Here is a 15,032-nt window from a genome sequence, read left to right as displayed (position 1 = left end):
CCCTCCAGGGCACACGGCTGGCTCTGCCATTACCCTCTCTCTGGCTGAAGCGGCCTTGGTCTGGCGCTGCCCCACCCGGGCGACTTTCCAGGCTTCTGTGAACGCTGAGAGGGCCCCTGCAGCCACCAGCAGCCCCTTAGGGTATCAGGCACAGAGACGGGGTGGGTGCGCCCTGGGGGCGGCGGCAGGCTGGGCTGTGCTCAGCCTGGGTGGGCTTCCATGCTGGGCCCCACCCTGACCCCCCAGGTCCCCACTCAAGCCCTGGAAGGCCAGTGTGGAGCCAAGTGAGGGTCCCGGGTCCCCGGGAGTTTGCAGTGTGGCCTTCGCTTCCACCTGGGTGTGGGTGGGGCTGGTCTGCGGGAGCCTGGCTGGCTGGGGTCCCGGTGCGGCTTTCCCTGTGGCGGCCGGGACGTGTGCCCCACTTCTCCCGTCGCACATCTCGGAGGTGGATGTAAAGGAAATTCTGATCTTTTAAAATAGATTCCAGGGGAGGTGAGAGAGGAGGGGACGCGATGAGTTCACCCTGCGTTTGCTCTTAAAATAGCCCAGCGTGGGCCCTGGCTGTGCGCGCACCTCCCCGGCCAGCCCCAGGACAGCCGCTTTGGATGCTGCACCTGTGACTGGGCTTCTCAAGCCCAAGGGCTGCGTGGCCAACGGACCTTGAGGTGGCCCGGGAGTGTGCAGGGTGAGCTGGAGAGCTGTGGGGGGGAGGAAAGGCCTTGCCCGAGGCCCTGACCAGGCTGTTCCCCTGGCAGGAGTGGGAGGTGGCTGGCTAAGGGGCTGGCAGGAGGCCCTGGGGCCCTGGTTGACCCGCTTGCCCAGCACGGCCACACTGCTCCTCAGACGCAGGCCCCTGGTGGCCCAGAGAAGCCCCTGATGAGTGGGACTGGAGCAGACCGGCCCGACGGCAGGCTCCTGCATCCAGACCTGGCTGGCGGCAGGCCGGGCTGCAGGGGCCCTGGGGAGGGTGCTGTTGCGGGTGGGTCTGCCTGCCTGGTTTTCCTACCTTTTGTGGGCTCTGACTCTGACTTCAGCTGGAGATGCTGCAGGGTCTGGTGAGAGCCCCCCGCCTTGCCAAACAGCTCTCCCCCCAGAGCGTGGCTTCCTCCAGTCACTGGCCGCCAGCCACACCAGCCCCAGGTTGCACTTAGTGATAGGAAGCTTTTCCTGCGCAAGTGGCAGACGCCATTCTCAAAACTTGGAAGAGGACAGTTGATTGCTCTGTAGAATTGGAAAATGTAAGGGGCAGATGAATTTCAGGCATAGCTGGATCCAGGAGGTCAGAATGTACAATCTCAAAGGTCAGGCAGATCTCTCTACCTCTCCCCTGCTTTCCTGTGCAGTTTTATTCTCAGGTCAGCATCCACTCTGGGTAGACATAGATGGTCATGGGACGCTCCGGGCATAGAACCACTCTTGGTTTCCTGTAAACTTGTAAGTCTCCCGCAGGACTCAGACTGGCTCGGGTGGCTGGCCGAGGAGGGGTCGTTTTTGGAGGAGACAGGGAGTTGATACCTAAGGAAGGGGGTGAATAGAGGGTGGGCAGAACCATGCTTTCTGCTACCTGTGGCCTCTCTGGGTGACCAGTGAGTGTCCCCTGGAGAAGAAGCATTTCTAAAAGTAGAAGCCCTCGTCAGAGGCACAGGGTCTCCATTTACTGGCCTCTTTCTTCCCTGAGAGAAAAACGCGGGGGCTGCCAGGACCCGCCTCGCCAAACCCCTGAGGCTTCAGAGGGCCTGTCCACCTCTCCAGCTTTCAGCTCTCCAGATCTCAGGAGGGAACTTGCCCAGAAATGCGGATCAGAAGGAATTTGTACAATTCCAGGTATGCGCGGGCACCTGGGGGAGGGACGGAGGCTGTCAGGCCAGCTGCAGAGTCACCATCTGAAGGGCCACAGTGTCCTTAAAAACACTTTTCTTTTTATCTTGTTTGAAATTCAACAACGAAAACTGCTCCTCTTTTGCTCATCTGGACACTGTAGGGATGAGAGAGTGACCAGAGCCCAGCTCAGCCAAGCCCCCGTGTGCCTCTGGGCAGGTGGGTGCCCTGTCCAGCCCACGGGAGCTCCATGAAGCAGCCATCTTTGCCGCTTGTTGCCTGGGGTCACGCGACATGAGCTGGGCAGGTGGGTGCTGCAGGCCCTTCAGGTCTGATACTTGTGCTTCTGGGCTCCAGGTGCAAGATGCCAGGTCAGACTCTTGGATCAGTGGAATACGTGCTTCATGGTCACCTCTAACAGCCAGCCCTCCGAATCCCAGATCCCAGTGTGGGAACACAGGAGAAAGGGTTTCTGACGGGCAGGAGCCGTGAGCCCCGAGGACGAGGGCGCAGAGGAGCTTGCTGGCCACAGGGCCTCCTGCAGCGTGCGCAGAGGGGGCAGGTCGGAGACAGCGGGCATCATGCAGCACTGGCAGGCAGTTCTGAGGAGACCCCTGGGGCAGCCCAGAGGCTGAGGGCAGAGGACCCAGGACAGGGCAGGGTGTGGATGCAGGAATGAGGGCCCTGGGCAGGACCAGGTGGGGCAGAGGGATTCTGGGGAGAAGAGGGGAGGCCCTTGATTCTCAGTGACTGGGGGTGGGGGGATGGACAGGATTTCTGACCACTGCCCAGGGCTGGGCCCCAGAGGAGCCTGCAGCTGGGTTCCACAGCTTGGCTGGAGAATCTGGTGGCCATGGCTTCCCCAGGAGCTGGGGCAGGCACGTGGCAGTGATGGCTTTGGTCTCTGTGGAGCTGATGCTCCTCCTGAGGCCAGGCCAGCGGTGTGGGCAAGGGGACTGGGGCTCCAGCCTCACTGGCTGCTTGTCAACTGCCTGCATCTGGCACTGGGTAGGGACACGGGGCACCGAGACATGCATCTGCCTCTTAGGGGCCCTGAGTCTCAGCAGCAAGGCATCCTTGGACTCCCCTGGCTGGTGGATGGTATTTAGGTCTAAGCATCAAAGAAGTGGCCCTGGGTGTGGTGTCCTCTTGACCTGAGCTCTCAGCCATGCAGTGCACACTCATCTCTGGGTAGTCCCCAAACACATCTCTGATGCTAAGACCCCTCACTGTCAAACCTGTCCTTCCCAAGATGTCCTGACTCATCCTGGCCCAAGACTCTCTTAGCCAGTGAATTCAAAATCATGCCCACCTCCAAACTCAGGGATGGCACAATCCCCAACAGAAGGTCTGAGCTGGGGACATTCGGGTGTCACCCTTCCAAGAGAGGGAACTGTACCCACGCTTCTGTTTCAGGACCAGCTGTGACTGCTCTGTGTTGAGTTTAGCTCCCAGTGCAGAGGAATATTTATTCGTGTGTGCGAAGACACAAGGCTGGAATAAAAGAGGATTTAGACTTCCTGTGCAGTTTAGAGGTCGAACTCAATAATCCCAGGAGACAATAAGAAGAGCTGCCTCCTCAGGAGGAGATGCGCCAGGTCGCGAATCAGATCAGAGGCACTTGGGGCGGCCAGGGTGGCGGCAAGGGCCTCCCCTTTCACCTGCAGAGAAGGCACTTGAAGGACTTTAAATTAAAATCAATTTCTATTAAATCTTTGGATAATTTGGTTTGCAATTTCTTTCAGCTTGAATGGGTGTGCAATACATTGAGGGCACCCTGGCTGGAGGCCTGGGAGGACCTGGGAAGTGATTTCCTGCCTCCTGCAGGTGAGGTGGAGGCCTGCATCCTAGCCAGGGATAGGTGAGCTCAATTCTGCCCCAGGTGACTCCTGATGGGGGCTAGTCCTGAGGGCTGGGGATTAACATGTCTGTTCCTATCCTCTGATCCTAATTCTTGGCCTTAATTCTGCCTCCCAGGCCCTGAGAACCCTGGTATCTACATGTAGGTGGTCCTTGCTATGGACAGTCACATGGAGTATGTGACCCATGTGGCCCTTGGCTTCCCTCAGAGGGAGGCTCCTACTCAAAGGTGTGTAAGCAGAGGGTCAGAGAGGGTCAGTGACTTGCCACCAGCCACACGGGTTAGGACTGTCCCCAAAATGATATGTCCACATCCAAACACCGAAACTTGTGAATGTGACCACAGATGTGATTTGTAGTGTTTGCAGATGTAATTCAGGAAATCAAGATACAATCATCCTGGACTAAAGGCGGACCATAATCCAATGACCAGGCCACAGGAGAAAGCAGTGGAGATCCAAGACAAGGAGACACAGGGGAAGCCCTGTGGAGGCAGGCGCAGGCTGGAGGACGCTGCCGGAAGACAGGGAAGCCGGAGTCCCGAGCTGGAAGAGGCCAGGACCCTCCTCCCGAGCCTGCGATCCCTCCTCAGCAGGGCCAGGCGGGCTCAGCACCAGGCGCCTCTGCAAGTGACAGGTCAAGAGGCAAGAGTAGGAGAGCAGGGACAGGGCCTTGTGCTCCCTGGGTCCTCAGAGCTCCTGGGCTTTAACTCAGGCTGTCTGGGAGGCTGGTGAGCCCTGACCACAGCACCTCTGGTCTGTTCTGGGACTCTGGTACCCTTCTGTCCACTCCATGTCCAGCCCAGATCAGGCAGGCCACGGCAGCCTCCTTCCAAGCAAAGCCTCCCTGTGTTCTGCGCTGACAGGACCAGAGTCCCCAAAGGGGACAGGGGACTCTGAAGGTGACACTGCAATAGGACCAGGGTAGGTGGAGCCCAGGCAATTGGCCCAGCCCAAACCACTGGTGCCCAGCCACAGCTGCCCCCCATGCCTGTTTCTGTAGGTTCTAGGCCAGTGTCCCCCCTGGGGCCTGTGGGTGGTGTCCACCTCCAGAATCAGGCCCAGATCCTTCCAGGAATCCTTCCCTCTTCCCAGGCGCCCTTGCGCCCCGCTCCCAGCTGCAGACCCAGCCTGAGAGGTCCCCAGTCCCCCCGGTGTGTTCCTCCCCCCCACCGTGGTCAGGATCACATCTTATTTCTGTGTGCCCCAGCGTGGGCCAGGAGTTGGCCTGAAGAGCGTACCCTGGGTGGATGTGGGCCGGGGTGGGGCTGACAGCAGAGGCAGGGCCTCTCCAGAGACCAAGGACACCCCTAGGACCACATCTGCACGTCCACCAAGCACGGGCCTGAGCTCAGGCCTAGTGACCACAGCAGGACGGATTCTTCCAGCTGGGGACATTCAGGGGTGGCAGGGTCGTCCTCACAGCGCTGGGGGGACTGCACTTTGCTGCCTTCCGAGTGCCTGCCCGCTCACGTCTGCAGCCCGGGTTCTGGTCTCAGGTGTCTGACGGGGAGGTGAGAGCCAGCACCCACTCGGGTCATCGGACTTGTCCAAGTGTTGTTAGCTGCTAATTACAATTAAATCTTTGATGAGCTGTTTCTTATCTTCTTAATTAAAATAATCGTGATTAATGGAGTGGATGGCTCTAACTTGGATGGATCTGGAATGTGCCGCAGTGGCCAGGCTGGGTTCCCATGGGCTGTGCTGATGGGCACACGGTCATGGCCAGGTTACGTGAACTCTGGGTCACCTCAGGACCCCCGCTGGCCCACCACCTGGGGGAGGGAGGGGAGGAGGACTGAGCTCAGCCTGCTGTCTACAGGTCATCTGGCCAGCAGCTCAGGCTTCAGACCAGGGCTCTGGTCAGACAGGCAGTGAAGGGAGGCTCTGGGCAGGCACAGTGGAAGGCACTCTGCCCCTGGGGGTGGCTCTGACTGGGCCGGGTCTTGCCCACCTGCTGGCCTCAGTTCATAGTGACTGACACCTGGGACCACACAGCGCTTCCAGTTTACCAAGCCCGGATGAACCAAGCACTCCGTCTTCCTGCAGCAGGGTCAGTGTCCCTTCCCACACAGTACTGGGCTGCTCTTAGAGTGGCCAGTCCTGCAGGCTGCTCCCCAGGGCCGATGAGTCAGGTCAGCAAGCACGCGGAGCCTTCCCCGCCACCACCCCCACCTTGGACTTGCAGATCCGGGAACACCCACACCAGGCCGTGGTCTCCTCTGGGAGAGAGGGGGTGGGCGGCCTGTGAGTCTGCTTATGAGGTCAGTGGGTGCCCAGAGGGGAGTCACCAGACACAGGAAGCAAAGGGCCCACCTACCCCCTGCCCCTCAGGTCACTCCCAAGAGCAGCCCCCTCTGAGTCACAGCTTGGGCCAGCTGACCCTCCAAGGCTGAGGGTTTGGTCATTCCACCACAGACCTCCTGCAGGCACGGTCCCTCGGGCTGAGTGTGGGCCAGCCACAGTCCTGCTGGCCTTCAGGGCCAAGCAGCCAGGCCTCCTGCCCCAGCTTCTCTGCCAGCCCCCTGGCCTCAGGGGCATGAACTCTCCCGGCCTCTTGCGGGGGCGTTGGGGTGTTGGAGGGGGGCGGCTTGTGCCCACCACACTCTTCAGGAAGCAGGGCTAGGCAGGGGTGGTGGCTGGGGTGCAGGAGGTGCCTGCTGGGCCCTGCTCTGGACTAGGATCCCTGTGGCCAGCCCCAGCACCATGCTCATCGTGGGCAGGCAAGGCAGAATGGGGCACAGCGTGGTGGCCAGGAATGGCGGCCTCCTGTCCAGGTCCCTGACCCCCGACACCCAAGTGGCTTCTGGAGCCAAGGCTCTTCCCAGCCTCACCCTGGGGCGGCACCCGCGGAGGCCTGTTCCTTCCGGGCTTCCTTCCGGGCCCCAGCACCTGGTCAGGTCCGCACTAGGCAGACTCTCCAAGGGGCCCCATACTTGCAGCCAGCCAGGGGCAGTGGGGAGGGGCGCCCCCCGATTGGCCGGCCTGCCGGGGGCGGGGCACGGCAGTGTGACTGTGGCCGCCGGGCGCGGGTTCCCCGGCTGGGGCTGGCTCTGCGCGCCGCCGGCCCCTCCAGCCCTCCCAGGGGAAGCGGCTCCCTTGCCTGGCCCCAGCAGGGTCCTCCGACCTGGCAGGTCAGAGGGCGACCCGCTGCCGCTGCAAGCTGCCCCGAGCCTCCGGGGGGCCGATGCGAAAGGACCCGGGAAACCCGTGGCCGCGGTGCGCCAGGGGCAGGGAGGCCGAGGAGGGCCGAGGAGGGCCGGGGCAGCTGGAGGCCGGCAAACAAGAGCGCCTCTCACCGCGGCCCCGCCTCCTTGGCCGGGCCTCAGCTCACACACCAAATGCGAGACAGTAAATGCCTTTATTCAGCGTTAAGAAACGGCCGGCCTGCCCGCAGGTCAGGGAGCGAGCAGGAGGGGCAGCTCAGCCAGGCTGCGGCCTGGAAGCCGGCCAGGCGGGTCTGCGCCGCTGGGCCCAGGGGCCACGGTCCTCTCCCTTCACCTGTTGGGTGCTGGAAAGCGCGGGGTGAGCAACCTGTGTGTGTGGCCGGGGAGGGCCTGGAACAGAATGTGCGCAGAGGAGCCGCGGGAAGCACCAGCCAGCGTGGTGCAGCAGGCGGAGTGCACCTCGTGCCCTCGGGAGCATCCCAGCCTTGGGTGGGCAGGAAGTGAGGCTGCCTCTGTCTGTGGAGTAGTCAGGGCTGGTGGGGCATCACAACTGTGAGGAGCATCCATCACACAGCCGGCTCATCCCGGAGCCAGGGACCTGGGCAGGTGTCCCCGCATGGTAGCTCCTGGTCCCTGGGGGGGCTAGACAGGCCCACCCCCAGGGCAGCACCGGGGTGGTGGGTGGTGGGAGGTGGGGGCAGGGACTGCTTTCCTTCTCTGCTGCAGAAGCTGGGCAGGGCTGGCTCATTTCTGAGCTGCAGCCGGAGGAGCCCAAGCTTGGCACCAGCAGCCCTCCCCGCGGCGCTCCTGAGGGCGCCTCCCCGCCACAGAGAGCATCTATGGTCATGGGGCGACCGGCCCGTCCTGTGGGCACTGAGCCCAGTCTCCCCCAGGGGGAGTGACCACCTTCTAAGGCCCAAGGAGGCATGCCGAGGGGCAGTGAGCCGGACACCAGCGTCTCCATCTTTCCGAAGGGTCAGACAGAGGTTCTGGGAGAGTGGGCTGTGGCCAGTGCTGCAGCCTTGAGGAAGGGTGGCCGCAGGCCACCTCCCCGCTGCAGACGCTCCTGCTGGACAAGGTTCGACAAAACCACACCGGAGGGCTGCACCAGGGGCCGGGCCCAGGTGTCCAGGGCTCAGCGGCTCCCGCCTTCTCCCACTGCTCCTTAGTCTAGCCTCCGAGGCCCCTGCCATCTGTAGCCTCTCCAGGCAGACTGCCCAGGTACGCTCCCTCTCCAAGCTCCAGAGCCGGCAAACACCCCTGTCCTCGTAGCTGCCAACAAGAGAATGAAACCACACGGGTGGTCGAAGCTTCTAGAAGCTTTTACACCAGAATACAAACTAATGAGCTGAACCCCTGATCAGCCTCAGCCGGAGCACCTGGAAGCCACAGTGGGGCTGTGGCAGGGAGGGGGCCCTGGGAGGGCCGAGGGGAGCCTTCCGCCTCCACCGCCAGCTGCGGCAGACCGGCTGCCCACCAGGCTGCTGCCCCCGCCTCCTCCTCTTCTGTGGAGTTGGCCCTTCGTACTGTCCCCATCTCCACTCTCAGGGAGCCGTGCTTCACTGGCTGTCCCCACAGGAGGAGCGTGTGCTCCATGCGGCCTTTGCAGCACAGTGCAGTCCATCCGGGTGGGACTCTGGCAAGCGGCATGGGGCTGGCCTTGTGTGTGGCTCCTGGGTTGTGGTGTGTGACTGAAGGCGGTGCCACCTCCACCTCCCTCATGTCCACACTGGCACTGCTGGGGTCCTTACTCATCCCAGGCCCCGTGCCTCCCTGAGCCCCACCTGTGGTCAGACAGGATCCTGAGTGTCCGCAGTCTCCCTGCCCCGGATCCTGGCCCCCTGAGCTGTCTCACATCGGGGGGCGTGTGGTCAGCAAGGTCCTGTGGATGATCTTGAAGGAGACCAAGGAAGAAGTCATAAGACCGTCTCTGGGAAGAGCACACGGGGAAGTGGGTACCAAGGGGACACGGTGGCTGGAACCCAGGGAGGCAGGAGAGGAGAGGGCCAGGTATGGGGTGGAAGCCGGCCTGCAGAGCAGGCCTCACGGGCTACTGTGAGGGAGGAGCAGGACTGAAGGCCTGTCCCACAGGGTCCTGCTGGCTGCCACTCAGAGAACAGACTCCGGGTCAAGTGGCTGACTCCGTGGGTCACTTGGGAGGTTACAGGGTGGTGGGATTCCGGGTGCACCCTGAGGTGGAGCCAAGGGGTTGCTGGTGGGCTGCATGAGCCACGGGAGAAGGGGGTGTCCGACATGGACGGCCCCGCAGTGTGCAGGTCAGGAAGAGAAGAGTGGACCGAGTTTGGGGATCAGCTTAGAGGGTTGGTTGCTGAAGGGTGAGGCCTGTGGGGAGATGACCCACAGCAGGAGTGGTAGACCCAGGGGCACCAGTGTGCACCAGCAGGTCTCTTCTTGGAAGCCCCTGTCCCTTTGCCTGGGTGCAGATGGGGCAGCAGGATAGGCTGCAGGGACTGAGGCAGCATAGAAAACGCGAGTCTTCACTCCTTGGCTGAAGTGTGCACACGGCTCACGTGGAGGTAACATGTACACACGAGTACCCATGTATGCGGGTACGTGTGTGCATGCGTGTGCACACACACCTATGGGCCTATGAGTGCATGCCTGTGAGTGCTGTGGGCCGTGCAGAGGCCCAGCCGTAGCCCTGGTCTGAGCCCAGCTCCCGCTCCCTCCAGGCTGACCTCCTCCTCCCCTGAGGGACTGTGGTTGGCCCACCCAGCCTGCCTGGCTGTGCTGGAGGCCACAGCCTGACAGAGGGACCAGCCCTGGAGACGGGAGCTGCACACACCACTGGAGCCACCTGCGGCCACTGTGCAGTGGTCCCCCAATAGTGCCCCATCTGCGAGTGCCCGTGGCGGTGACCACCTGCAGATCCCCGCTCCCTCCCACACAGCCCCGTGTCCCTGCCCAGGAAGGTCTAGCTTGACCAACAGCTGCAGGCCACCCTCGTTTCCCTGGGGGTGGCTGCAGCGCGGAGCCCGAGAGGCACAGAGGAGGTGATTTTCCCGTGAAAACAGCAGTGTAAAGGAAAGGCCCCAGGACACCTTGGAAGGACAGAGCAAGGCGCTGGGGGTCAGATGGGGCTTGATGCCCCCACCGTGTGTAACACTGGCTCCTGGCCCAAGAGGGAACCTCAGTGGTCCTCTAGCCCAAATTCCAAGTTCCTGGGCACCAAAACCCAGGCATGGAGAGGGCGGGCTGTCGGGCATCTCTAGCTGTGTGAAGAGTAGTCAGATCACCACGAGCCCATGCACAGCAAGTCCAGGGAGGAGCTGGCCAGGGAGGTCACTCCGGGATGGCAGCGTGTCCCTGTGGACACCGAGCACATGGCACAGCAAGTAGAAAAGCAAGACTTGAAGACCATTTTGTTAAGAAAGAAGGACGCAAAGTTATTTCTTAACAGTTTATCTGAGATAACAAAAAGTATTTTTAAAATTTTTCCAGTAGAACTCTCAACAGTAAATGTGGCTGTATGTAAAATCTGTATTTGTATATTTATGAACTCTATCTTCATGTTTATCAGTATTAAGAGCTACATTCATACCCATTTATCAGCATTTGATACTGTTTACTGGTACTTTGGAAAAAAAATAAAATAAAATAATTGAATTCGACTTACAGAAGCCTAATCAGAGATCCTGGGCTTGCTGAGGGAGGCTGTGGGAGGGTGGCCCTGGGCGGCAGGGCCCTGGGGGGGTGGCCCACAGGCTTCTCCAGCACCAGCCCTTTCTGCTCCCAGCACTGGAGGCTGGAGACCAGGTGGGTGCCTGTGGCTCTGGTCTGACCTCCGTTCCGTGGTGTTTGTCCGTCGGGTGCCCTGCCATTGGCACACACTGAGGGTCTTGTATTCTCATACAGACCCTCGTGGTGGGTGCAGAGACAGGCAGAGGGTCTAGAGAGTCCCGGAGTCAGTAGAGAACAGGAAGATGATTTGATGAATAATGAAATCAGACATTTTTGGAGGAAACCACTTAGGAGGAAATATAGGAGTAAATATTTGTGACCTTGGGTTACAAGCAAATAGAAACAATAATTTCTTAGATAAAGACACTAAAAGCACAAGTGAAAAATGAGAAAAATAGATAAATTGGACTTTGTCAAAATTAACAACTTCTGTGTTGCTAAAAAAAATCATCAAGAAAGGGAAAAAAGCCCACAAAGCAGGAGAAAACATGATCAGACCATGTCTGATAAGAGAATTTTATCCAGAACACCTCAAGAATTCTCATAGCCCAACAATGAAAGGACAAACAGCCCAACTTAAAATGGGCCAGGACCCGAATGGACGCTTCTCCAAAGAAGATTCGCAAATGTCTACTAAGCACAGGGAAGAGGCTCCACGTCCCGGAAGTACCAATCATCTGGTGTCACAGGATGCCACTTCAGGCCCGGGAGGGTGGCGGCAGTAGGACAGAGACAAGCTCAGAGACGCTGGGACCCTCCTGCTGCGGCTGATGGGCACTCAGGGTGGCGCCGCTGCCCCGGGAGACTGGCGGCTTCTCGCGTGGATGCAGAGCTGCCGTGGGACCCACCAGGGACCCGCCAGGGACACATCAGGAGCACTCCAAAGGTGCCACACGGAAGCACGGGCATCCACGGAGCAGGAGCCATCCTACACCGAAGGAGGATGGGCCTGCTGTCCACAAACGTGGCATCTTACAGGCCGAGCCACTGGACGATGAAGGGCTTGGGACAGGGACACAGGCCACAGCGTGGATGATCCCTGGAGACACTGCCAAGGAGGCCGTGTGTGCATCCCGTCCCAGACAGGCAGACCTGTGGGGCAGAGCTGGATCCCGCTGCCTGGGGGCGGGGGAGGGAGCCACCTGAGCGGGCAGGTCGACAGGACATGGCTTCTTGCGGGTGGCAGGAGTATTCTGAACTTAGAGCAGGGCGATGCAGCATGGTCTGGAAAACACGGAGACCTCGGCTCTTACTCTCCAGGTGGGTGGAACGCACAGCGTGCGAATCCTACCTCACTTCGCCTATTAAAGATCTCGACAGATGACAGATGCCAGAGCATGTGGATTGAAGCAGAGGGGGTCCCAGGCAGGCAGGGAGGTCAGCGGCCACTGAGCCACCAGGGAGGGGGCTTACCACACCTCCAACCTGCTGTGTCCTGGCACGTGTGGCCTCGGCACCCACAGGGCCAAGAGCTCCTACCAGTCTCCTGCTGCTAGCTGCTGCGGGTCAGCACCGGGCAGGCAGCACCCGAACCTGCAGCAGACCACACGCGACCCCAGGTCACTGCGAGGAGAAGGCAGGGCCCCAGCCTCCAGCGAGCCTGACTCCAGGGAGCGCTGCCCTTCGACCCTTGGTTCCACACATCCCCCTGCCACCCTCTGAGCACCACCAGAGCCCCTCCAAGCCTTGACCCGAGGTGCCACCTTGTGCCATGCACTCTGGCCTTGTCACCGCTTCAACTGTGCCAGCATTGCGCACCCTCTCTAGGCAGGACAGAGGCAAACAGACCTGGCCCTGCCCTCAGAGGTCCCCCCAGGGGGGCACAGGAGCCGAATGCCTCCCATGGGCTATGCTAGAGGGGTCTTCCAAGTGCTCTGGGAGCCCAGAGGAGGGCGTGGCCAGGGAAGCGGAGCAGGAAACCCAGGATGAACTCCCAGGAAGGGCACTGTGGCCGGGGAGGCATCCAAGTCTGAGGGGAGAAGACGAACTTTCAGCCAATGGGCCACCACACAGGCAAAGGTAAAACTGGCCCCTTTCCTTCCTTAACCGCAATGCCAAGAGGCCCTTGCAAAGGCGAGTGGATTTGCCAGTGCGGAGTCGAGACCTCCGTGTGGCAAACAACACTGCCAAGGTCACGCAATGACGCGTTTGAGGCGAATAGAACAGTCACGAGTTAATGCCACCGGAACACGGGCAGTTCCTTGAAGGGAAGGCCCAGCATTTGTGGGAAGGCAGGTGAGAGACCTGAGCTCGTGGCGTGCAGGGCACATGCCCCGACACGGGAGAGGCCCCGATCCTGCTCAAGGGAAAAGGTGCAGATTAAGCAACACCGGGGTTCCACGTCTCACGTCTCAGGTCAACCAAACCCCACAGACTTGATGGCTGACGGGCTGCGAGACCCTGGGAAACAGGGGGAGGCAGTGGTGAGGACCAGCTGCCCGCTGCAGGTGTACCAGGCCTCCGACCCTCGCTGCCACCCCACCCCCCAGCCTCCACGGAGGCTGCCTGGGAGGCATGCGAAGACCTTCGCTTGAGACTGCTCTTGGTGTCATTCTAAGTGGTGCAAAAGCAGAGTGCTCCCGAGCCCGTCCAGGGAGGCTGCTGGCCCACACTCCATTCATGTGTGGCGGTCAGGGGGCGTCGGGGCTGCGGGCTCAGTGAGCTGGGCAGCCCTACCAACCCGACTGGAGCGAGGTGTGTGTGAGCCTCTGATACTCTCCAGAAAAATCCAAGAAAAGGTGAGCCCCCCGGGGGTGGGAGAGGGCGTGCAGCCCCGGGAGGGAGCCGGGCCCGAGGGGCCTGCTGAAGTCCAGCCGGCGAGGCTTGCCATGGAACCGTGGGACTGCTCGGCCAGAGCAGCAGCCATAAAGAGTAGGACGGAGACTAAGGGGAACAAGAAACCCACGTGGTGATCATACTGGCACAAGAAACTTCCAAGCAGCTTAAAAAACAGCATGAGTGTCAGACCTTGGTGAGGTGTCTTCTAAACGCAACAGAAAATCATTTTAAAAAGTTCTGAGAAAAAGGCGTCAGAAGGAAAGGTAAGGAAGTATTCTCCTTCCTGATGGAAAGGATCCTGCAGAGGGGCATGGGGAGACGGGCCCTGGCCGGCCCCTGAATTGCAGCCAGGGCTGGCATGGCCAGGCTGTGAGTGGGAGCTTCCTGGGCTTTGTCCTCTGGATGGCCAGAGAGCAGGGGTGTCCGTGAAGGAACAGGAAGACCCTCGGTGCTGAGGCTGGGGCTCAGCCATGACCTGTTCCAGCAACAACCTGGGCCCTGGTCCCGTGGACACCTCTGGGCAGCAGGGAGGTGGATGCCGGCACTTAGAACCATCTGGGCAAATGCAAGCAGGGAGAAGCCTGGAAGGAAGGAGGGTCTCAGAGAGGGACAGGCAGAAGAAGTCCTCGCAGCTAGTGGGAGTCCCGGTGCCTCCCTTCCTGCTGAGGCTCCTATCAACGGCCTCCACGCACAGCTGCAGACACCGAGGAGCAGGGAGGCTGCAGGGGTGGGGGATGCAGTGCAGACTCCTGTTCTTGGGTGCCGTGTGTTCTCAGGACCCCACCCTAACCTGGTGCCAGGTTTGCCAGTTTCCAGGTAGCATGGCTGTAGGAAACTGCAACTGCCCGCTGTGGCCCACCCTTGCCCCAGCTGTGGGTCAGCACCCTGCAGATTCTGCAGCCCAGTGGGGGGCGGTGCAGCTCCTCCCAGACAGCAGGCATGTCAGCTCAGCTTGGCATGAAGGGCAGGAACGATGACAGGTGCCACCGCCCCCAGCCGTCTGTCCTGAGAACCAGCTGCCTCCTGTCAGCAGCCCTTCAGGCCTGGGGACAGCCAGATCTGCCCGAGCTGCCGTGCCCTAGCCCAGCGCCACCCCCAGGCCCCACTCTCAGACAGCAGCTTCGGGCCCTGGCTGGAGGAGGCTCCCTCTGGCTCCAGGGGTCTGTCATGGGCCAGGCCCTGCTGGGACATGGAACTGAGACCAGAATGGGGCGGACAACCTGGGGGAAGGTTCTCCTAGGGAGGCCGAAAGGGGAATAGCTGTCGTGTGTGTGTGTGTGTGTGTGTGTGTGTGTGTTTGTGTGTGTGTGTGCACGCGCGTGCGCACGTGTGCAGGGTTGTGGGGTGACTTTCTGGGGGAGGCAGCAGAGACAGACCAGGTGAGAGGGATGGGTCCCCTTCAGGGGCAGAGGTGCAGACAGGAGGAGCCCAGTGAGGGCCAGGATGGAGGGCAGACCTGAGGCAGGCAGATCCCAGGTACTTTCCTGGGGACCATGGGGCTTGGATAGGTGCCACCCACAGGGTCCCTGAGGCTCAGGGCTGGGGTGCGAGAGGGTGGCAGGAGGTCCGCACTGTGTAGGCAAGCTCCTGCTGGCCCAGGCAGAAAGAGACGGCGGGGTTGGCAGGGCTGCAGGGAGGTCCTCGCAAGGCAGGGCCCCTACTGGGCAGGACCATGAGCTGGGGTCTCCCAGCACTGCTGCCTGTGTGA

At 60.9% G+C, this 15,032-nt stretch overlaps 1 long non-coding RNA gene across 5 annotated transcripts; it reads left to right on the top strand.

Moving 5' to 3' along the window:
• The first annotated feature begins 578 nt into the window (after window positions 1-578).
• LOC124980318 (uncharacterized) lies at window positions 579-5,306 on the top strand. 5 transcript variants are annotated; one of them, XR_007107778.1, is made up of 9 exons: window positions 579-685; window positions 1,344-1,434; window positions 1,681-1,824; window positions 1,982-2,037; window positions 2,176-2,380; window positions 3,235-3,416; window positions 3,564-3,679; window positions 3,796-3,907; window positions 4,038-5,306. It is a non-coding gene; the product is annotated as an uncharacterized LOC124980318 (long non-coding RNA). The 5 variants fall into 5 exon arrangements; XR_007107779.1 differs by lacking the exon at window positions 1,344-1,434 and having other exon boundaries at window positions 612-685; XR_007107781.1 differs by lacking the exon at window positions 1,344-1,434 and having other exon boundaries at window positions 615-685; window positions 1,753-1,824.
• Window positions 5,307-15,032: the final 9,726 nt, after the last annotated feature.

Source organism: Sciurus carolinensis, chromosome 3 (genome assembly GCF_902686445.1).
Source record: "Sciurus carolinensis chromosome 3, mSciCar1.2, whole genome shotgun sequence".
Lineage (NCBI taxonomy): Eukaryota > Metazoa > Chordata > Mammalia > Rodentia > Sciuridae > Sciurus > Sciurus carolinensis.
This window is presented reverse-complemented; position numbering and strand designations above follow the sequence as displayed.